Source organism: Ursus arctos, unplaced genomic scaffold (genome assembly GCF_023065955.2).
Source record: "Ursus arctos isolate Adak ecotype North America unplaced genomic scaffold, UrsArc2.0 scaffold_32, whole genome shotgun sequence".
In the NCBI taxonomy this organism is placed as follows: Eukaryota; Metazoa; Chordata; class Mammalia; order Carnivora; family Ursidae; genus Ursus; species Ursus arctos.
In genome coordinates, this window is record NW_026623008.1 from 12060774 (window position 1) to 12083283 (window position 22510).

The 22510-nt window shown below is 54.4% G+C and overlaps 1 protein-coding gene across 5 annotated transcripts in view; it reads left to right on the forward strand.

The window, feature by feature from the left end:
• The first annotated feature begins 516 nt into the window (after window positions 1-516).
• The window catches only part of ARHGEF10L (Rho guanine nucleotide exchange factor 10 like), a 159752-nt gene continuing 137758 nt past the window's right edge, over window positions 517-22510 (forward strand). For 4 of the 5 annotated variants that reach the window (XM_044391492.3, XM_057305144.1, XM_057305145.1 and 1 more), the window contains exon 1: window positions 17294-17400. The gene's annotated coding sequence lies outside the window, so the exon portion shown is untranslated. Of the gene's footprint in view, window positions 623-17293; window positions 17401-22510 lie in introns of those variants that run through there. The other variant, XM_057305143.1, reaches the window with a different exon arrangement.

A 22510-nucleotide genomic window follows, 5' to 3' on the forward strand; every position in this document is an offset into this window, starting at 1 on the left:
TAGTGGAACAAGGGGGAAACTGAGGCTCAGACAGATGAGGTCACATGGCTGGAAAAGGCAGGGATTCAAACCTGAAACTTTCCAACTTTAAAACACGTTCTTTTCCACCTTCCCTGGTTAAAAGAATCCCATCCCATAGATAAACCTCGAGCCCTCCCTTGTGCCCATGCCCTGTGCCCGTCCTGGGCCAGGGGGGCAGCTGTCCATGGTTCGCCCTTCTGCTTGCACCCTCTTAGAGGCCCCCACCTTTGTTCACCCTTCTCCTCCCTTCCCCACCCTAGCAACTTCCTGGTCCTCCCAGGCCGCTGACGGATTGCCTGGCTCGGCCCGGCCCAGCCCTGCCCAGCCTGCTGGGCCTGACTCAGGCTAGTCCCTCCTCGTGGGCTGCTGGGGGCCGCCTCCCGTCCCGCCGCCTGCCCGCCTGGCAGGTCTGGCAGGTGAGTGACTCACAAGCCTGGGCCCTCTGCACGCCCGGCGCAGGGAGCCAGTGCACCCAACCCGTGGGCTCCTGCCTGCCCTGCCAGCTGCTGCTACAGACAGGACCCTTCCCTGCCAGTGGGGCCTGACCCTACCACCTGCACTGTTCTCCCCAAGGGCCGGAATTGGACCGCGCGGAACCCAGGTCAGATCTGGGGTTTTTGTACATCTCTGTCCCTCCCTGAGTTGGAGGAGGATCCTTTGGGGGGCCACGGGGTGTGCGTGGGGTTTCTGCTCTCGTTGACACCCTTGGGCTCCAGGCCCAGGGACACCCTGCTCCCTCTCAGTTGGTGGTGGGGCTCTGGGACGCCGTGTGCCAGGCTCCGCAAGGCTGGGAGCCTCCATGGACACGGCCCTGACCCTGGCGGCCACCTGTGGGGCGGGTCAGAGCAATGTGGGGGTGAGGAATGCAGAGGGAGCCTGGCAGGGGTGTGGGTGTCGCGAGAACTTTCCCTGACTCCCTTCTCAGGGTCACAGAGTTTGATGGTTGCAGCTTGCTATGGCCTTATAGGACACCTAGTTCAATGGCATCATTGCAGAGCTGGGGAAACTGAGGCTTGGGGCACAGGGAGTTATTCAAGGTCACACAGTGAATCGGTGGCAGTGCAGGGGCTGGAACCCGGACCAGGATCCGTCCTTGCCCCCCCCCCCATGCCTGCTGCTGAGTTTCGGCCTCCCCCTCCCCCCCCCCCCCCCCGTAGCCCTCTCCCACCGCCTTCTCTCTTGGCTACATTGGAGGGAGGAAGGCGCCATGCAGAATTTCACAGGCGGGATTTTAAGGGCTCACAGGTGGCAGCATTTTAAAGGTCACCCTGGCTGTCCTGGCTGTGAGCCCCTGACAGGTGGCTGTTTGGCCACAGCTTGAATATCTAAGCTTGCTGCTTTTGGAGGCAGCCTCTTTCATCTGCATGGCGGGTGTCTGGCGATGATGACATAATGCTTGCTGGGGGCTTTACTTAGTGCCTGGCACTTAGCTAACAAAGCACGTCCCCTGGGTTAACTCATTGGGTCCTCCCAACGCCCCTGTGAGGTAAGTAGTAGTATTATCATCATGCTTGTTTATAGCGGAGGAAATAGGCACAGAGAGGGTAAGTAACTTACTCAAGATTTCACAGCTTGGAAAAGGGGAGCTGAGATTTGAGGCCAGAGAAGTCTAGTTCTAGAGCCTGCCCGAGCCCTTAGCCGCTCACCTCCTGCCGCCGCGAGAGGATGAGGCTTAGCAAGGTGGGGGTCTGGCGGGGCATGACCAGGCTGAGCTTGCAAGGGCTTGTGTTGAGATGCTTGCGTGTCCCTCTGGCAGCCTCCCCGGGTCCTGGGGAGACAAGTGTCGCTGCTGAAGCTTATCTCCCTTCCCCGGCTTCAGCTCTGTGGCCGGTCACTCTCTGCCTCACGCAGCCCCCCAGCTGCAGAGTCCAGCACAAATGGTTTAACGACTTTCAGGGTGGTCCGTGTTGAGTGAAGAGCAAGTCTTAAAAGCAACCGGTCCAGGATTTCAGCGCCAAACACCGCCGGCAGGGGTTTGCCTGGAGCCCAGCCCGGCCAAGGGAGGCAGGAGGCATGGGTGGGCATGGCAGAGGGAGCGGGAGGGGCTTCATCCTGAGTCTGTGTTCTTTCTATTAGTGTCTTCCAGAGTGGCCTCTGCTATGCTATGCCTGGCTCGGTCCATCTTGGAAGGGTCCTTTGGTGATCGTCTGTTGTCCCGATGGGTCTCACACCAGCCTGGGGTGCTGGGCAAGGCAGGAATGATGAGCCCCATCATTGAGGGACAGAGGCTCAGAGAGGTGAGGTGACCTGCCTGAGGTCACACGGCTAACAGATGGCAGAGAGTCAGGCCCTCTCTCCTGGCTCCTAGCAGAGAGTGCTAACGCCAGGCTGGCCTCTCCTCCCAGCTTTTCCTCTGGAGGATCCTGGTACATCGGGGACAGAAGCTTCCAAGGCGAGGCTGCCTTCCCAGCGTTTGGCCCATGAATCAGGGTCCCCTGAGGTTCGGCTGGGGACCACCACCTCTCTTCTGTCCCTTGGAGGGCTGAGTTGCTTTGGGAGCAACAGGCAGGAGTCCTTCCTCTGGGTCTGTTCTGTTAGTGGGCCTCTGGGGTCTTCAGGGGAGTGACTGGTCTGGCCCCATTCGTATCCCTACCACCCAGAAGGCAAGAAGAGTCCCTGATGTCTCCGTCTAGCACGTCGTCTCTAGGACAGTCACACGGGCGGGAGGTTCCCAGGCTGATTCCGTTCTGTCCTCTCCTCCTCCTAGGAATAATTAATATTACTACTACTACTACTACCAGCAGTGCTGGCTATCAGTAACGCCACCGTGACTATGTCTCCTTTGATCCGTGCTTACCAAGTGCCCAGCTCTATGCCACGTGTCCTGCATGCCCTAGCTTGTTTTGTCCTCCTGATAGCCAGCATTTCACAGATGAGAAAGCAAAAGTTCAGAGAGGTGAAGTCACTGGCCTGGGGTCACACAGCTGACCAAAGGCACGGAAAGCATCACTCAGAAGGTTGAAAGTTCGCGTCATCCAAAGTCACCATCCAAAGTCGTGTGCTAAGTTCCTGGTGCAGCCATGACCAGGGCCTGGCTTGGTTGCCTCTGGACTGTACCTCTGGGCTGGGCTGCGTGCATGCGAACTTGAGAACCACGGGGTCTGGTGGTTCTGCCTCTCCATTCTATGGGACTTTGGACCTGCCGCTCACCTTCTTGGGGCCTGGGTTACCCTATGTGGGTGCAGGGGCTGATAATTTCTTTCCTGTGATCTATCCAAGGCCTGTGAGTTATAGTCATGGCTGGGAATGCCTGTAAAACCTTGAAACAGTATGCATGTGGAGAATTAGCATGAAGAGAGTAATTACCCAAGCAGCGTCTCCAGTCCCCTCTGTGCCTGGGATGGCCTTGACATTTAATCCCCACAATTAGCTTGGGATGAAGGAACTTGAGCTGAGCTCTGCAGCAAGGAAGCTGAGACTCGGGGAAGGAAAGCACCTCACTCAAGGTCACAGGACTAGGAGGTGGAGAAGCAGGGATTTGAACCCCGTCTGTGTGTGCCCCAAAGTGAGCATCCCCCCAACCCTGATGAGAGACAGCTCCCTGGAGATGGGGGTTCCCAAGCGAATTCAAGGTGGTGATACTCGTGAGAGCAGGTCCCCAGGAGCTTAGCAGGTGGGTCCAAGGCAGGTGGGGTGGTGCTACCACAGAGTGAGCTCCTAGCTGCCCTGTTCAAGCCTCCTCCCACTTTGCCCTTCAGCGGAATGAGAGAGAACCTCCACCCCCATCATTCCTTGTCTCAAAGACAGAGGCAGCTCTTGTTCCAAGAGGACCAGGAAAATAGGGAGGTCTCCTGGCCACGCTGGGACCTGCTCTGCAGGTAACCCTGACCCCTCCTCCTGGACCAGCCAGACCCAGCTCAGCACTGGGCGGGGACTTCTGATGCCCCAGCAGAGGGAGGGAGGCAATGGGCACCCCTGCCCTCCTCCCCTCTCCCCATCTTACCCAATTTCCTGGATCTTCAGAGCGTTGTCATAATTAAATCCGACAACCATTCATTCTATCTGATAGAAGGGCTTCCAGTGTCATGATTTGCATAGTCAGAGGGGGGGAGGGGGACCTTGGGCTATAGCCAGGAGGCTGCCTTTGCTCTTGTTCCATTCGTCATGCCCTCTGTGACCTTGAGCAAATCCTTTGTCCTCTCCGGGCCTCAGTTACCCCTCTGTGGTTGGAGGGGGGTGGCTTGGATCATTCCTAAGGGCCCTTTCAGCTCTGAAAGTCTCTGAATCGCTCAAATGGAAGGCCCCAAGGTACCCTCTGGGCTCTTTGCCAGCCGTCCCTCCTCCCACGTGGCCACAAGGCCCGGGAGCATAGGAATGTGGGGAGGCTCGAGTGTGCTTCTGATGCGTGGCGGACTGGAAGGACTGGAGTGACCGCCATTAAAAACCAGTTCCTATTCAGTCTGGTCAATTCTGGAATAAATCTGGGATGCCTGCGTTTGTCCAGCTGCAGGGAGAGCCCTCCCGAGGTCCTTTCCCCCTTGCTATGGGGGAACTATGGACTTCAGGGTCAGACTGAGTTCAAATCCCAGCTCTGTCCCTTCTGATGTGTGAACTTGGTGTCCCTTCTGATGTGTGTCCCTTCTGATGTGATCGACTTGGTCTTGGTTTCTGCATCTGAAACAGCAAATGATAATCCTGGACTCACTCTGTGTTATCCTGGGCAGAGCCCTGGGCCTGGTGCACAGTAAGAGCTCAGCAAAAGGAGGGGCATGTCTCTGACCCCAGTGCCATCCCAATTCCCGATTTCCAGCAAACAAATAAGGCTCCAAAATGGCGGGACGCCTCATTGCGCCGTCCAGATCCTTAATGCCATGTTCCATGCAGACGAGCTGATGTGTCTGGGTGTGTTTTATGATGATGATGCAGTGCTTTATGGTCTTTTCTCTTCCTCTTAAAATTTCTCTGGAAACTACAAAACTGGGCCACATGCCTCAGTGATCACCCTCCTGAGACTGTTGGGTTCTTCATCTGTGAGCCTTGCTTTCCCCACAGGAAACTGGAAACCCCAGGCTCTGGCCAGGGCAGAGCGGTCGGGAGAGCAGCCTGCTTCCCACGGATGTCTCCCTAGAATCCAGCTGGCTGGCTCTAGCCACCGATCAGAATTCACAGGGTATGGGCATTGGTGGGTGAGCGTGAGATCGCCTCAATTAACTGCAGAGCAAGACCCCCAAAGCTCAAGGGTCCTGGCGGGTGCTCCGGAATTCTGAGGTAGCACCCAGGGACTAGATTGGGGTTGACTCTGACCAGACCCCAGGATCTGGCACCGCTCTGTTCCTAGGCCCAGTCCTGGAGGAGGTCAGGGAGTTCACTGCACTGGGCACATTTTGTGGTTGCCCCTGATTCAGAGACCTGTGGTTTGGGGATGGAGCAGATGAAATTCCCTGCAGAGTGGTGATTTCTGGGAAGGGGGAACATGTGGATCAGAGTACACGCTGCTGCTTTTATTAAGCTATCTCAAACTCATCACCTGCATGGCACCTCCCTTTTCCTTTCCCTTAAAATCAGCATACTGTTCTCTGCTTTCCCTGGAATCCTGGCCAGGGGATTTTCCAGTTAGCAGAGAAACTGTATCCAGCTTTCTCCTGCTTCACTGAATGGGAAAGGTATTGTCCCCTAGCCCTTTTTCTCTTGCTTTTCAGTTGTATTCATCCATCCATCCATCCGTCCATCCATCCATCATCCATCCATCCATCATATATCCATCCGTCCATCCATCCATCCATCCATCATATATCCATCCATCCATCCACTCATCTATCCTCCAAAGATGTGTCCATCCAGCATTCATCCATCCATCCATCCATCCATCCATCCATCCATCCATCCATCCATCATCCAATGATCCATCATCCAATGATCCATCCATCCATCATCCATCCATCCATCATATATCCATCCATCCACTCATCTATCCTCCAAAGATGTGTCCATCCAGCATTCATCCATCCATCCATCCATCCATCCATCCAATGATCCATCCATCCATCATTCATTCATCCATGTGTCCATCCATCTATCCATGTGTCCATCCATCCAAACATCACCCATCATCCAACAATCCATCCATTTGTCTGTCCGTTCACTTTTCCGTCCATACAGCCATCCGTCTACCTATAGACTATTAATTGAGCATCTACTCTGTGCCAGGCACTGCATCCTGGAGATAACAGCTCTTTGCAAAACAGACACGATCCTGCAGATTGTAGGATAGCGGGGAAGACAGACACTTTAACAAGCGACACAGTACTTTGTGGTCCAGACTTATTGCCTCTGTTTGTCAGTTTTCTTATGTGGTGTGTGGGATGATGGCAGTACCTACTTCATGGGATTATTGTGAAGATTTGATGAGATAGTATGGGTAAAGTGTTGGCCCAGTGCCTGGCATGTAGTAAGTGCTCAATAAACGTTAGCTATGACGATAACAGGGACCACGGTCATGATGAAGATGATGATGGTTAAGGTCACCTAAACCAGTGCCTGGCACTAACCAAGCACCCCTGTGTATCCCTGAGCTGGGCAGGCTGGCTTTCCTTAGCAGTGGCAGAAGGTAATAGAGGAATGGTGATGCAGGGCAGGCCCCATGCCAGCTTCTCAGGGTGGGGCATGGGTGCTGGCTGGGCCATCTGGAAGCAGGTTGTGTGGATCTGAGGGCTTCTTGGGGGAGCCTGAGCCAACATGGCTGCCTGGCTGGTTTGCCCAGCTGGGAATTGGTTGTGAAGCTTCTCAAGGCAAAATAAGCCATGATGCCAGGAGCTGTGGCCTTTGCAGGGCCCGGGGTCAGCAGTCTGGAAGCTCCCAGAAGTGAAGGAAGGCAGCAGCGGTGGGGATGCGCCCCTGCACTGGGGCTCTAGGGGGAGCAGTCAGAATGGTTGGGGAGGTCCCTGGTGGTCCCCCTTGGGCTGACGGGGGCTGGGGCATGTCAGTCGTACTTCCACTGTGCCTCCAGCTCCTGGAATGGTGACAGGCACATCTCAGGCACTTATTTGGGGGAGTACCTGGGAGTATTGAATGCACACTGAGACTCCACTGGGATGGTCTGATTTAAGTATCATGCTGGCTTACCTGCATGTAGCAGTGGTTCTGGAACCAGAGAAGAGTGGGTTCATAGCCCAACACCCCCACTTACCAGCTCCGGGGGACCGTGGGTAAGACACTTCCCCTTTCTGAGCCTCAGTTTCCCCACCTGCAAAATAGGAATTGCAGTATTGAGATTGAGGGTTGTTGCATAGATGGGAAATGGTGAAGGGCCTAGAAGGTACCCAGAAAGAAGCCTCTGCTGTTGTCATGATCCATGCATCTGGGGTGATTATCCAGTCGTGAGCCAGGACTGTGGGATTGGGCTGGCGCAGACTGAGAATCTGCTGAACCCCACATTTGAAGTTTTGGGGAGGGGTGGTGGAATAGAGTCAGATAGACCTGGAATCCATTGCTTGCTTGCTGTGTGACCTTAGGTAAGCTATTTGTCTCCCTGTGCCTCTGTTCCACCTGTCAAAAAGGGGACTTTTTTTTTTTAAGGTTTTATTTATTAATTTGAGAGAGAGAGTGAGTGAGAGAGAGAGAACACAAGCAGGGAGGGGCAACGGGAGAGGGAGAAGCAGACTCCCTGTTGAGCAGGGAGCCCCACATGGGGCTTGATCCCGGGACCCCAGGATCGTGACCTGAGCCCAAGGCGGACACTTAACCGACCGAGCCACCCAGGCGCCTCTCAAAAAAGGGACCTTGAAAGCAGCCATTCTATAGAGTTCTTGCAAGAGTAAGTGGGATCGTGCAGGAAGAGCACAGGGCCTGGTGTGTGGTACGTGTTCAGTAAAGGGGGGCTTTCGTCACCAAGTAAAGGGGCTCTGGTCCTTCCCTGACATGCTGGGGCTCCCTTCGCAAGTGACTCTTTCCAAAGCAATATAGCTCTGCTGACACCTTGGGGAGGTCTCAGAAGATGCTTATTTCCAGGAGAAAACCTCAGGAAACTGTTTGCCTTAACCTCTTAGGTTCCGAGGCGGCAGGACTTGAGTGATCATGACTGGGGCTACACGGTGTGGGGGAGGGAACGTGGACTTCAGCTTTAAATCCCAGCTCCTCCACCCTCCCACTGTGTGACCGTGGACATGTCACCTAGCCTCTCCGGGTCTTTTTCTTTATTCATAAAACGACAAAGCCCCCTTCCTTGTGGGGTTTCCTGGAGGCCGAGCACACAGTGGGCCTCTGTAATGGGAGCGATTTGCGCAGGCTCCTCGGAGGGCGAGGGAGTAGATGTTAATGAACGCTGGGGCTGGTCCAACAATCCAGTCTATAAAACTCCTGCCTGCAGCTTCTGGTGCGTTGCTAATGGGAGTTTATGTGAAGGACACAGTGGGATAAGGGCCCATTGTTCTGAGTGCGGACGGTTTTATGACTCTTAGAAAGCGTCTTTCATCTGGGAGACCAGGGAGCTTATGGAACCTCCCAGCCCTGGGCGGTGAAACTGGGGGACGCTGAAGGTTTCTGGGGCCGGTGCCAGGCTGCAGCCATGGCCAGGCCCTCTTGCTACAGCTGGGGCAGTTGGCGGAGGCTGAGCCCCCCCCCCCCCCCCCCCGTCCCCCTGGGACTGTCACTGCAGCGCCTCCCTTACCCCAGGCCCAGGACCTTCCCTCCTGGAGATCTGTCCAGCCCGGCCAGGTCAGCTTGGCAAGGCTGGAGGCTCACTGTGTCCCCCTGGGGGTTCCCTCCCCGCTCCCCCTCCTCAGCAGCCAGTGCCACATCCTTTTCATCCTTCCAGAACAGGCCTTGGGCTCTGTTCACTGTCAGCTGACCAGCAACGCTCCTGCCTGGGAGCGTCGCCTGGCACCCTGAGCCTTGGATCGGGGCAGTAACCTGATGCCAGGAAGCTAAGACCTTGTCTCCTCGTCCTTTCTGGCTCCTTGGCCAGGCCCCAAACAGAGAAATCCAACCTGCCTTGGCTCAGCAGATGGCCCTAAGCCTTCTGTCTGTTTATCCCCGGTTGAGGCGGCAGATGCCCAGAGGAGTGGGTGGGGCTGGCGTCCTCGTGTAGACTGGGCTGGCGCACAGGGCCTGTGGGATCTGGGCTGATGGGTAGGGGATCCACGTGGGGGTCACGCTGGCCTTTGACGCCCCCGGCCGAGTTTCCCCCAGGCTGGGACTCCCTCTCCCCCTCCCCTTTCCTACTTTGGGAGGTACGAAAAGACTGGAGCACGATGCTGGGGATACCTTGTGCCTTGATTGGCCCCAGGATCCCCTTCAACCTGCAGCGAGACAGTAGCCATGGGCAGTGGGCTCTGCCTGAGTAGGAATCCCTCATAGGCTTCTCTGCTTTCAAGGAATAAAAATCCGCTCAGGCAAGTTCAAGGTGAGGGGGCTCTATAAGAACACAACGGGCCACACTGATGGACATTCAAGGCTTTGTGCCTCAGTTTCCTCATCTCTAAAATGGGGATAAAAGTACCTACTCTAAAAAAAGAGATTATTATTTTTTTAGAGAGCATGAGTCCGGGGATGCGCAGAGGGGGAGGGAGAGAGAGAGAATCTCCAGCAGACTCTGTGCTGAGCGGGGAGCCTGATGCTGGGCTCGATCTCATGACTCCGAGATCATGGCTTCAGCTGAAATCAAGAGTCGGTTGCTCAACCCCTCAAAGTACCTACTTTATAAGGTTGCTGTGAGGACAAAATGAGTGAGGTGTAAGGTAATACACGGAGCCTGCTGTAAAAAGTGCTATGTAAGTGTTTCCTTTTATTATTGCTCGTTTTTACCTCACTATCTTTTACTCTATAATCCTGATTTTTTTGTTTTTCTCTCTTATGACATTTCTGATCCCCCTGGAACCTGGGTTTGAACGTGGCTGTGGTTTGTTGCAGCCGTGAAGGCTGGCTCCCGCCCTGTGTGATCTTTCAGGCTCAGGGTCCCTGGTCCTTGGACTGACTTAGTCTCTCACCTCTCCAATTTCAAATTCCTGGGAGAAGCGAGCTGATTGGCCGGCTTTCAGGCAGATGTTCACCGACTCACCCAATCAGCTGTGCTGGGGAGGAGCCCGCTGCCAAGGCCCATGGGGGTGGAGGGAGGCACGTCCTGGCCGGTCTACCCCAGCCTCTTCCAAGGCTCTATCAGAGCGGCAGGCAGAAGAACTGCAAACAGTGGTTTGGTGCTTTTTTTCCTGCCCACCCACAGGGGCATTCCCCAGGGGGTGTCTCTAGGTGATCAGAACAAGCTTTCAGAACTAATGCTGCCAGCCCTTGGAGCCTGTCTGGCTCACAAATTATTAGCCCATTTACAATTTGTAGTAGTTGTCAGTATTAAAAATCAGGGCATTTGAGATAGAAATCTGGACGTCTGGCTTCTCTTGGGGGGAAAAAAAGAGAGAACTCTGGGGACACGGAGAATAGGCACATAGCATCTACTAGAACTGGGGTGACTGCCCTTTTTACAAGGGGCATGTGCTTTCCAGGCCCTCAGGGGTTCCCCCCCTTTCCCTGTGGTATCCCAGTCCAGTCCCCCAGGCACTGGAGTTTCCGACCTTACTCTATACCCCAGAAATGGTAATTGCACAACAACAAAAAAAGACCTAGTTCTTCAAAATTTTGGAATATGTGTATGAACCCAGTTCTGTGCCAAAGAGCCCACAAATATGATCTCGTTGATTTCTCTACACAACCATGAGGTAGGTATTATTACTTTCTTTTTTTTTTTTTTTTAAAGATTTTATTTATTTATTCGACAGAGATAGAGACAGCCAGCGAGAGAGGGAACACAAGCAGGGGGAGTGGGAGAGGAAGAAGCAGGCTCATAGCGGAAGAGCCTGATGTGGGGCTCGATCCCATAACGCCGGGATCACGCCCTGAGCCGAAGGCAGACGCCCAACCGCTGTGCCACCCAGGTGTCCTGGTATTATTACTTTCACTCCCACTATACAGATGGTGAAACTGAGACTCTAAGAAGACACGATGTGCTGGAGATTAGCACAAGCCTTCGGACTTTAGAAACAACTGTAAACTGACAGACGAGCTGTGGGTACAATGCATTTCCCTCCGAGGCATTTGAGAGGAAACTGCAAACTCGTTCTTTTCCTTTGGATATTTAGCGTGTATTTCCTATGGACAAGGACACGCTCTGCCACAACCATGATCCAACCCTGAAAATCAGGAAACGCACACTGTGCATTCCCGCCATCTCATCCTCAGCCCCTGCCGAGTCTCGCCGGCTGTACCAGCGATGGCCTTTATTTTATACTGAAAGGGTCGAGTTCAGAACCACATGTGGCATTTAGTTGTCCAATCTCTGGTTTCCTTCGACTGGGAAAAGTTCCTTGGTCTTTCCTTGACTTTTGTGACCTGGGCATTTTGGAAGACATTTAGAGGGATGCCCCTCAATTTCGGGTTTGGGTGATGTTTGCTTGGAATTGTGTGAGTTGTGCACCTTTGGCAGGAATCTGGCCCCATGCTGTGGTGTCCTTCTCCACGCAACCCATCAGGACACTTGTGGTGTCCAAATACCCCGCTACTGGTCATGTCCCCGGTTTGACCGCTTGGGTGACGAGGTGTCTGTGAAGCTGCTCCCCTCCCCTCGGTGGTTTAGAGGTATTGTGTGGGGAAGTGCTTGGAGACGGTGTAAACAGCCTTCAGTGTACTCATTTGCTTGTTACTTGTCACAGCAGTATGGACTCTTGGTTTCTCATTGTCTTCAATGGGATATCAACCCTCACAATCATTATTTATTCTTTTTTTTTTTTTAAAGATTTTATTTATTTATTCGACAGAGATAGAGACAGCCAGCGAGAGAGGGAACACAAGCAGGGGGAATGGGAGAGGAAGAGGCAGGCTCATAGCGGAAGAGCCTGATGTGGGGCTTGATCCCATAATGCTGGGATCACACCCTGAGCCAAAGGCAGACGCTTAACTGCTGTGCCACCCAGGCGCCCCAATTTATTCTGATGGTCCAATTGCCCTCAGTTTGGCTCATGGGAGCCTCTGTGAGCTGGTTTCTTTGTCATTTTGTGATGTTGCCATCACTTCTTGAGCAATGTATGAGTTTCTGGCCCAGCCCTACATTACAGGCTCCAATTGTCCTTCCTTTGGAATCAGCCCTTATTCCAAGGAGCTCTGGATCTCTTGAGTCGAGAACGGCATTTAGAAGCCACGATCTGGCTGCTTAGTGTGCTCATTGCTATTGGGTGTCCCTGCCCCCAGGCCTTCGTGGTGGACAGAGCGAGGAGCTCACACCCACACGTCCCATCCAGTCCAACACCACAGGGGGCCATTCTACTTTTCTCCCTTCCCGTATCTGTCGTTTGCTTCTCCAACAGGGAGAATCCCAAGAATTTAAGCTCTTGACCACTGCTGTACTAGGTTGCTTCTCATTAGTAAGAGTTTGACTATTGATGATGAGATAATATCAAATAGCGTATTTATCTAAGGTCAGTGGGAAGTGGAAAAATCTCTGCTAGATGGTGTTGACTTGATCCTGCAAACTTCTGTGAAGATAGAAGAGGGCAAGAGGATTACTGGTCCTACTGTACAGGCAGTGGGACAGAGTGGAAGAGGGTGAGGACTGTTTTCAGGGTGCTGCAGAGATCTGGGGGTGGCAGAGCTCTGTGTCATGTCTGTGTCCAGCCCACTGGACGTGACTGTCCATCCCCCTCCTGTGGGTGTTTTGGGAGAACGTTGAGACCGCATCCCCAAGACAAGGAGCTGCTCAGACTGGCCTGTCCCATGAAGTGGGCCCATGAAGTGATAACTCAGAGAAGTCATGTTCCCTTCTTCACCTGGGCCCCCAGAACCCCCTCTGCCTGTGGCTGTGCCTTTGACCTCAGCTTGCTTGCCCACAAATGCAGGTCTTGGGCTGGGGAGGAACCTGGAAGGCTCGAAGTGGGGGTGGTTGCTCAGTACATCCCAGCCCCTTTCAAAATGCCAATCCTACTGAACAGGGGCAAGAGGGTTATGGGAAGAGAGTTTCATCTTGGTAAGGTAGCTTGTATTTGTCTTTTTTCTTTTTTTTAAAATATTTTATTTATTTGTCAGAGAGAGAGAGAGAGACAGAGAGAGCACAAGCAGGGGGAGTGGCAGGCAGAAGGAGAAGCAGGCTGTCCACTGAGCAGGGAGCCTGACGCGGGTCTCGATCCCAGGACCCTGGGATTATGACCTGAGCCAAAAGCAGACGCTTAACCGACTGAGCCGCCCAGGCGTCCCTGTGTTTGTCTTTTTTTCATAATCAAAATGTGATCCAACCTCTCTTAGCTAATAGCCTCGTCATGATTGGTTTGATGGTATAGTAAATAATAAGGACTGACCGCTTCCTGCATGCTCTCCAGTCCTACTTCCTGGGTGAGTGTGGTATCTGGGCTTGGAAAGGCTGCTTTCCCATCTACCTACTGTGGGATTGGGCTGGTGGAAGGGGGCCTGGGCTGGAAGACAGAGGCCGAAGCTCTGGGTTCCCATCCTGACTTTGCCACCAGCTTGCTAGGCAACCTTGGGCAAGTCACTTAGCCTCGCTGGCCAGTGGAACATACCACCCCTGTCCTCCCTTCCTCCCTCTTCCCCAGGTCAGGGGCGGAGACAAGGCAGAGCAGAGTTCCAGTCCCATCCAGATGTATCGCTTACGCAATAAACCCTGCACCCACCAGAATGTTCAGCAAGTGGGAAATTCTGGTTAATTGAATGTTCTGGGACATGGAAACGTTCCCAGAAATCCTTTTTGTTCCTTTTGTGGCCATTGAAAACCATTTACTCATCTATTTAGCAAATATTTGTCTCGTGCCTGTGCCTTACCTGGCTCTGTCCCAGGTGGGGCGAGGCACCGTGAATGAGACCCCAGAGTCCCAGCCTGTAAGGACTCGCAGTTCAGGAGGGGACGTGCACAAATGCAGTGGACCCTCGACACTGCAGGGGTTCAGGGCACTGACCCCGCGTACAGTGGAAAATCTGCATACAACTTTTTTTTTTTTTAAGATTTTATTTATTTGAGAGAGAAAGCAAGAGAGAGCATGAGCAGGGGGAGGGAGAGGGAGAAGTAGACTCCCCTGGGATCATGACCTGAGCTGAAGGCAGATGCTTAACTGACCCAGGCGCCCCCCCACCCATACAACTTTTGACTCCCCCCAAACGTAAGTGCTAATAGCCTGTTGTTGACCAGAAAGAAGCCTTATGGATGACATGAACAGTCAATTAACATATTTGGTATATTATACGTATTATATACTGTGTTCTTGCAATCACATAGGCTACAGAAAAGAAAATGTTACTGGGAAAATCATAAGGAAGAGAAAATACATTTTTATTGAAAAAAAATCCATGTATAAGTAAACCCTCCCAGTTCAAACCTGTGTTTTTCAAAGGTCAACTGTACCCCACACCACGCGGTAGGACGGATGCCCCGAAGGACCAGAGGATGCTGGGGGAGGCCCGCAGTCCAGTCTGGGGGCCCTAGAGAAGAGATCCTGACCTGGAGAAGGTGTTATCGGCTGAGAGCCTCAGAAAGCATTAGCCACCGCGTCTGGGGAGCTGGGGAGGAGCTGTCATGGCATTCCAGGCGGCGGGAACAGCATGGGCAAAGTGAAGCACTGTGGACATTCAATTGTGCTGTGGGGCTTAGAACGTGAAGCTGGGGAGGTGAGAAAGAAGGGGTGTGAGTGTCGGGACGCGAGACGGTGGAGAGAGCAGCAATGTAGGAAGGTGAGGGCTGCGGGCTCGTTCGGGCTAAGTGGTCGGGGAACCGAGTCCACTTGGGGAGATTTTCCGGGGATTCTGGGCCTTGTGATGGTTCCGGGAGGGAGGGTAAACCTTAGTGCAACCAAAGAGGAGGCCGGCATTCCAGCCTGGAGGACTCGGGGTGGGGTGGGGGGGAGCTTAGGCCCAGGAGGGAAATAAGATAGGCAAGGAGAGAGGTTGGAGCAGATCTGAAAGCCCGCGAATGCAGGTCCAGGAACTTGTCCTTGGCTCTGTCTGCGCCAGGAGGACCCAGGCTTCCAAATTCTGGCCCGAGGCTTAATGTTATGTCACTCACTGGACATCTGAAGATGTTCTAGCGGCTTTGCTGGTGGAGGGAGGGAAGGAAACATTCTTCTGCTGTTCTTCACGGTCTAACACCTGGACTAAGAATTAAATTTATGTGAGACAGATTAACAGGAGAAAAAAAACCCAAGTTTTTTTTTTTATTTTTATTTTTTAAATTTTTTAAGTAATCTCTGCATCTAACCTGGGGCTCGAGCTTACGGCCCTGACATCAAGAGCCGCGTGCCCTACCGACTGAGCCAGCCAGGCACCCCCGAAGCTAAAGTTTTATTACGTGCACACAGGGGCCCAATCATGAAATTGAGACCTAAAGAAATGCCCCGTGGAGGCACCTTTTATACTTTCTAGGTAAAGAGACAAACAAACAAGCAAAGAAAAAACTCCCCCAAACCCCAAATCCCCCAAACCAAAAAAACCTGTGAGGAATTGACAGGACAAAGAAAACTTAGTTTTGGGGGGCTTCCATTAGTAAGGAATTCTGAACAGAAATTGGGCTGGGGTTATATGATTTAGTAAAAAAAAAAAAATTGAAAAAAATAAATTAGTAACAAGGGTTGTTTATACAGCCTTCTGGCCTCTACATTTCCCATCGCTGGTGAGAGGGATGTCTCTTTACCTCCTGGCACAGAGGGGGTAACTTCCACATGGGAGATTTATTTCCTGCTTTCAGGGGGACAGAAGAGGGTCTGAGTGCTCTTCTCACACAGGCTCTCCGTTAAGTAACTTTTATTTAAAATAACCAGTATGCCTAAGTGGCAAGTTTTGACTTGGCCTGCCCTTCGCCCCTACCCTGGGGCTTTCCTGAAGCTTTCCTGTCTGTTGTCACGGGCCCTGTTTATTCCCCCCTGGATCGGAAGACCCAGCAGGGCAGAGGGCACCCCCGTTTTGTTCACTGATGTCTCCTGCGTGCCTAGATGGTGTCCGGAACCTAGTAAGCGCTCAACCAGTACTTACCAGCTGTTCACTGTGAGCCTAGTGTTGCCCCAGGCCTGGGGCTTGGGACACTCTAGGAATGACTCTTAGGACAGGCTCTGGGGAGCTTACGTCCTTGTGTGGAGACGGACAATAAACAAGTAAAACAAATCAACAAGTAAGATGATTTCAGAGAGCGTGGCCTGAGTGTGGTTTGTCTCCCTACACTGTAGTGGCCTGTGTATTTCTGTCTCCTCCTAGCCTGTGAGAGCCAGGGGGGCAGGGCTGGGGTCTGTCTGGTTCCTTGTTTCATTCCCAGCCCCTAAGGCCGGTGCCTGGCAAAGAGGGAGTCGTGAAGGAAAATGTTCTCGCTGGCTCCGTTGAAGAAGCCGACACAGGCCGACAGATTCCGCTGTCCGTACTACACCTGTGCCCTTTGGAGGCTGTAGAACTCATTATTATCAACCCGGGAGTAATTGCTGATAAGCCTGAGTTTGGATTTCGTGGCAAATAGAGAGGTTGCAGGGCACTGTTTAGTAACAACAGGGATAATCTTAATTAATGATCTGATAACTATAATTAATTGCATCATATCCGGAGGCCGTCTTTGGGATTCTGGGAAGGAGTACCCAGTGTTTGGTAGCTCTGGGGGCTGGAGGGGAGGGGAGGGCTAGGATCTCCGATCCACCACTTCCTCGCTTGGCGAGCTTTGGCCAGTTACTCACAGCTCCCAGCCTCAGTGTTCTCATCGGGAAGGTGGGGCTACTCGGCGGGGTTGTTGCCAGTTCAGGGCCGTGATCTCAAAGCCCCCGCCCCCCGTCCCCCCTCAAGGGGCTGCGGTCCCGCGAACCCAGGGGGCCAGGCCACCGAGGAGCTGGGTGGGGGGCCCCCCCCGCGTAGGCTCGCCCCCCACCCCCCATCTCTCACTCTCCTTGGGGAAGCCCTGGCAAACTCCTGGAAGTGAGGGAGGAGCAGCGAGCAGCTGGCGTGTGCGCGGGACCTTCCCGCGGGCGACCCGGGGCAGCGGGACCGCGCGGGGCAGCTTCGGGCGGGAGCGGACGCCCGCGGGGCGGGGGGGTGGCAATGAAGGAGCAGGGAGGGCGCGGCCCCGCCCCCGCGGGCCTCGGTTTCCCCACCTGCAGCGCGAGCGGCGGGGCGGGCGGGGCTCCCCGCGCGGGCCCGGCCGCCAGGGGTTAAGCGGTGACTTCAGCCGCGGCGAGCGGGGACCGGGCGGGCGGGGGCGGCGCCGCGTCGCGCCGTGCGCGGCGGCGGGACCAGGCCGCTCGGAGGCGGCGGGCGCACTCCCGGCCGGGCCGCGACCTCGCGGGCGGCGCGCGCGGCGGCGGCTGGGGCGCGGGGCTGGGGCCGCCCGGCCCTGGGCGCCCGCGGCCGCCGGGGGCAGCTGACGCGCGGAGCGGCCGCCGGCGCTTTGTGAGCGGCGCGGACAACAAAGGCGCGGCCGGGCGGCCGGAGCCGGTGAGTGCGGCCCGCGGGGCGCAGGGGGCCGGCCGGGCGGGGGGCGCACTGCGCGAGGCGGCCGGGGGGCTCCGAGCGGGCGTCGCCGAGGCGCCGGGGTCCCCACCGCCCCGCGTCGCCGGGGCCCTGGGCTCGTCCCTGCTGACTGGCGGGGGTCTGTGGGCTCCCGATGCTCGGGGGGGTCCCGGGTGTGGCTGCGAGTGTGTGTCACCGTGCCTCTGGGTGTGCGAGTCCGGAGCCCGGGCCTTCCGCGTGGCCCTGGTGTGAGTGTGTGTCCCCAGGAGCGGCGTCTTCTGTGTCCCTTCGTCCCGGAGACTGCGTGGCGTGGGTATGTCCCTGCGTGTGTGAGAGGCCCCCGAACCTGGGTCTTCTCTCAGTGTGTGAGTCTCTCCTTGTGTCATTTGAGTGTGAGTGTGAGTGTGAGTGTGAGTAGGTCTTGCAGTGTATGTGGGTACTTCTCCCCTCCTCCCCAGTCTCTGTGTCCCTTGGGTGCCCCGTCCCTCAGCATGACTCCTGACTGCTCTTTGTGCATCAGCGTGTGTGTGCGAGAGAGAGAGAGAGAGAGAGAGAGAGAGAGAGAGGGAAAACTAGAGAGACCGGGTGCCTCACTGTCCAGGCCATTCACCAGGCCTTCAGGTCCTGCTGCCACTGTGGTCCCCCCTCTCCCTGTGCTGATCTTGGGGGTCCCTGGGATTACATGGAGTCAGGGATGCTCCTGTCACCTCTGTTCTGGGCTGGCCTCTCCCGCCCTGGACCCCCCCCCCAGAGGTAGAACAGGGTTCAGCCTCACAAAGAAGGGAGTGTGGGAGGAGAGGATGGCCCGGTCAGCTGGAAGGCCATAGCCCCAGAACGAGGTCAGGCCTGGACACTCCTCGAGGCAGGGGAGTGTGTCCGGGGTGGGGGCCCTTCTGAGACTGAAGGCTAGCCTCCTGGTCTCCAGGCGTGGTCTCTGGGTGGGGGGGGAGCCCCCAGGCCTGATGTAGGAGAGTGTGGGGCTGGTACTTCCTCTCTCTCCCAGGGTGGGGGGTCTTGGGGCAGGGGTCAGGAATCTTCTTTTAGCTTCGATAGCCTGAGGACCCTTTCTCGGGCCACAGCAGGGAGATGGTGGGGGGTGGGCTGTACTTGCCACTGGCTCTGGAGCTGAGACATCACCTCAAAGTCCTTGGCCTTCCCGAGGGATTCAGCCGGGGGAAGTCTTGCCCTGCCTGCCTAGAGCCCCATCTGTTCCTCCATGCATGCTGGAGAGAGGCAGGCTGTGGGCTCATTAAAATGCTCAGCCCTTCCCTGCAGGCCCTGCCCGAATGGCCATCAGCTGCAGCGTCCGTCTGTCCATCTGCCCCAGCACAGCACCCCCACAGTGTCTGGGGCTCAGGTACATAGACTAGAAAGGAGGGCACAGTCTGGGCATCTCCAGGCTCCCTGTGACCGTGGGTTGGAGGCTGTCCTTCTCCTTCCTCAGGGTCTCAGGGTGAAGCTCAAACCCTCCTCATGGCCTGTGAGGTCCCACTTTGTGTCTGGGTCTCTCACTCTGTTCCATCACGCTCACCTTCCCGAGGTCCCCTGCCCCTTCCTCTTCTGCCAGAGAGCCTTCCCTCTAGCGCTTCCCTCTCTCCACTAAGCTGGCCCCATCCTTCACTTCTTCATTCCTCATTCAGGAGTCTCTTCTCTGGTCAGCCAGGTTGGCTCAAGAATTCCTGTTTATGGGGCGCCCGGCTGGCTCAGTCAGTAAAGCATGTGACTCTTGATCTCAGGGTTGTGAGTTCAGGTCCCACATTGGGTGTGGAGCCTACTTAAAAAAAAAAAAAAAGGATTCTCATTCATGATGCTCTTAGAGCCCTCATTCCAGTGGGGGTGGCTTGTTTATATCCGCCAATGGTAATATAACCTCCCCAGAGGATGGTAAGCCTTCGAGAGCGGGGCCCATGTCTGTCCTTGATCACTGGCCTAGTACAGTGCCTGACACATAGTAGGTACTCAATACATAGTTTCCAGTTGAGTGGATATCAGTGACTAATGGCTCCTAAATTGTGCTGTTTCAGGTTTTCTCTTTGGGGGGTCTAGGGAGGAGGGAAAGCTAGTGAACTCCTTGGGACCGAGGTACCAGGTTAGTGTAAGGGGGAGGCCTAGTGTATACGAGATAAACTCTAAATTAATTAACAGATATTTTATATTTGGTAAGTGCCAGATGCTGGGCTAGCTCCTTCACCTATGTGACCGCTTAAAACAGGAGCATAGCCAAAAGACTATAATCTTCTTAGATCAAGTTTGAAAAGAAGGAAGTAGGTGAGAGTATATTCATGTATAATATAAACACGTCATATGAAATATATGTATCCTATAGAAATGTGATAATGGAATACTGTCCTTTCACATCCACTATCTCCCTGTGTCTATGGCAGCCCTGATAATTAGGCGGGGAATATGGCTATGTACCCATTTTACAGATGAAGAGGTGAAACATAGCATTTAAGTGACTGCCTGAGGTCACAGTTAGTTTGTGGAGCTCTCAAGCCTGTCTCCCTGAATGCCCAGTCCACCTTTCTTCTGAGAGCTTGTCTTCAGTGCTTTTATATTTTTGTCACCTGGCTTGACAGCGGTGAGTGAGCCACTGTCCTTGCCCTCAAGGGGTCTGAAGCCCAGAAATGAGAATCAGAGTCATAAACAGGGCGGCAGAGTGGGCCAGCGTGGTCTTTCCATCGCTCTGTGCCTCCCGGGCCCCAGCTCGGCTTCTTTGCCTTGGTGGAGGGCGTCAAAGCCACCTTCCTTTGGGGTCCTGTTCCCCAGAGTGACCTCTCCTTGCAGAACCCGTGCAGGGCCCCCAGCCCTGGTATCTGGGAGTCAGTTTGTCCCGAAGCACGAGAGCGGATTGCTCAATTTTAGGGGTTTTGCGAACTGGCTGTTAAACACAGCCATTATAAAAATGGGTAATACATGAGCTTACAATGAAATAAATTATGCTAAAAACAAGGGTAATAAATACTCAAAATATAGTCCCTCCTAGTTATTTCACTGTATTTCACTATTGCCTTTGTGTTTGTGGTTGTGTCTTTTGTATGTCTATGTATTATATGCACGCATGTGTAGACATATATATGTGTAATTTACATATATACGTATCTAATGTGCACACGGGTGTGCTCTTGCACATCCCTACCCAGCTGTGTGTTCACTGATGTCACCTCAGTCACTTGAAACTGGCCGTAGGGAGAGTATTTATACCTCAGAAATTGGTACACCGCAAGTCAGGGTTACCCACCCCCCCCATCCCCCGCCGGAAGCCAATTGTTAAACATGGACCAGCACACCCGGGGGTGCAGCCGTGAGCAGTTTGGCCACAGCCCTTCCCTGGGGCTTGCATTCTGGTGTGACGCCTCCCTAGGGCTAGTTCAGGGTCCTCGCGAGTACAAAGTGAGAGGGGCAGCTGCTGGGCCAGGCCTGCTGTGGTTGTAGGGGTCATAAATCGCCCTCAAACAAGCTCCGCCTCCAGAAACCGGATTGTTACGTGACAGTGTGTCCAGAGAGAGGGGGATGGGGTGAGGATAAGAGTTAATTAAGGGCCTGCTTTGCCACTGATTGAATAACCGCACTCAAGGTGACCCAGGCATTTGGGAGGCAAAGTGACGGTGGTGCCCAAGGACCATGGACAAGCCAGACGGCTCAGGGCTGGTGAAGGTGTTATGTCCAGGACACGGGTGGCTGGAGCTGTCTGGGTCTGGCTTAGACAACAGCGGGAGTGACCCATCCTTACGCGTTCAGGGACAGCGTGAGAGATAGAGTCAGAATGTTGGCTGGACAGGCCGCCGCTCTTGTACGATCTGAGAGCTCTGGATGGGAGACGGACACGGGCACACTTACCTGCCTGGGAGGTGTGTGGCGTGTATAGCGGGAGAATGGGGTGGGGAGAGGGGAAGTCTGGGTAGAAGGAACAGCATGTGCAAAGGCTCAGAGGCACAGCTGTTGGGAGATCAGCCTGGCTCTGGGGTCAGGTGAGCTCAAAGTCTGCAGGGCTGTGGCAGAGCATGGGAAGTGGTGAAGCCTGAAGTCAGGGGGCCCTGCGTCATCTGGGAACCTGCAAAGGGACCCTACCAAGCCTGGCCTGCCAGGGGCATCGTGCTGGGCTCTGTGGATCACCTCTGCCCTTGCAAAGCTTTAAAGTTTCTCGGTAGCTTCTTCTTACCCCCGGAGCTTGCTGCTGCTCCAGCCTGGTATCTGTGGTTCGTGGAGGCTTGAGAAAGGTTTTCATTTTGATATCAAGCCAAACAAAACAGAATCGAGAAGGTGCCTGCTGCCCTCCCCCCCACCCTCAATAATACCAGAAAAGCCAAAGGTAAAAGTAAGTGATCTTTAAGTTACCCAGTGTTTCTGATCGTCTCTGCTGCTTCTTCCCTTGAGATAGGCGGTTAATTGAGAGCTTGTTTGTTTACAGACAACCCATGTTTATGCCTGTATGTGCCAGACATTCTTCATGCATCCGTTGATTTAATTCCCATACCTATCCTGTAGGTGGGTACTTTTATCCCACCTTACAGATGGGGAAACTGAGTCTGAGAGAGGTTGCTTGACTTTCCCAAGGACACAGTGTCTGTAAGTGGCAGGATTGGAGCCGGGTAGGCCCTGAGAGCCCTCGACAACAGATTTCCTCCTCTATTCTGTTTTCTTCTCCCCTCTGAGGAGGGCAGGGAGAGAACGCACCACAGGTCTGCAATCCCAACACACCTTATTACTCTTCGTTTGAAGTTACTGTGTGTTTTTTAACCCGCGTAGCTGGGCTCATCCCCCTGTGGCTTCAGGTCAAGGCTTAGAACAGAACCACCCGCCCAGATGGGCCCCCTGGGCCTGGGGTCCGGAAGGAGCCATCAGTAAAGGCTCACATTTACAGAGGGAGCTCCGAGTTATGGAGGGGCCGGCCTGTGGCTCACGGGAGCTTGTTTGGTCCTCAGCCAGGCTGCTAGGTGGCTTGTAACGTCTTCTCCGTTTTGCTCCCAGTGAGGTGGGGGCCCAGGGCCACGCAGTTGGGAGGGTGGAAGCAGTATGCGTTCACCTCATTCTCTTGGACCCAGAGCCCCAGCTCTCAACCCGGCATCTGGGACCTGGCCTGGCCGTGCCTTTG